Raw genomic sequence first — 957 nt, forward strand, 5'->3', positions numbered from 1 at the left:
ACGATCGTGTTTCGTGCTATGCTAATGTAACATTGCAATGTGCGTTTCATTGTGTACGTATCAGGCAACAAATACTTAAAAATAGAGTATCGAACGCATTGACTGATGCTGTCTGCGCGTATGCTGAGTGTAAGCGTTGCAATATTTTAGCGGTTAGAAGATCTGTCGGAGAACGCTTCGAAGAACGAACACAAGATGTTTCGGAATTTTTCACGGCTTTAATGTCGACGTATTCCGAAATCTATGATATATTAGAAGTCGAATTGAAGCACCTAATTTGTTCAAATGCTAAATGTAATTGCAATGTAACTACGTTGGAAAAGAGTTGTTTGCTAATATTATCTATGCAGTCCACATTGAAAAGGAAAAAAGGTGTCACTCTGCAAACTTTGATTGATTCAGAATTTTCAAAATGGGAAACGATAAATGGTAATTGTGACGAATGTAACAGTATCTGCTTACATTTTTTAACATGGCTAGACTTTTCATTTTAATGATAGCTTTGGGCTGTATATTGATATATTTGCTATAACTATACAAAATATGTGAATCAAAATTGTATCAAATCACATTGTTTTTATGTATCCATGAATTGTGCGATGCATCGAATCCCAGCCACTTGACGTACATCTTATCTCCCTTCCTGCGCAGTACTTTTTCCACGAGATACACATCCGGATGAGTAGCGCGATGCAATTCGTGCTCGTAGAACGCTCCAGCGACGGATTTTCCGCCATAGTCCTCGAGTAAGTAGGTTACGGGATTAGTACGTTGTACCTTAACTATCGTAAACATCTCGATGGTCCAATTTGGCGTGTAACCCTTCTCAAAAACCGTCTTGTACTTGCTCACGCCTACCGAATCGCCTACTTTGAATTTTGCCGGACCCGCGATCTTTACCGCGCTGTACACTGTGCCCAAGAGTCTTTCGGCGATCGCGGGAGTTACGTCGGCGGG

This window comes from Trachymyrmex cornetzi, unplaced genomic scaffold (genome assembly GCF_001594075.2).
Source record: "Trachymyrmex cornetzi isolate Tcor2-1 unplaced genomic scaffold, Tcor1.1 scaffold1429, whole genome shotgun sequence".
In the NCBI taxonomy this organism is placed as follows: Eukaryota; Metazoa; Arthropoda; class Insecta; order Hymenoptera; family Formicidae; genus Trachymyrmex; species Trachymyrmex cornetzi.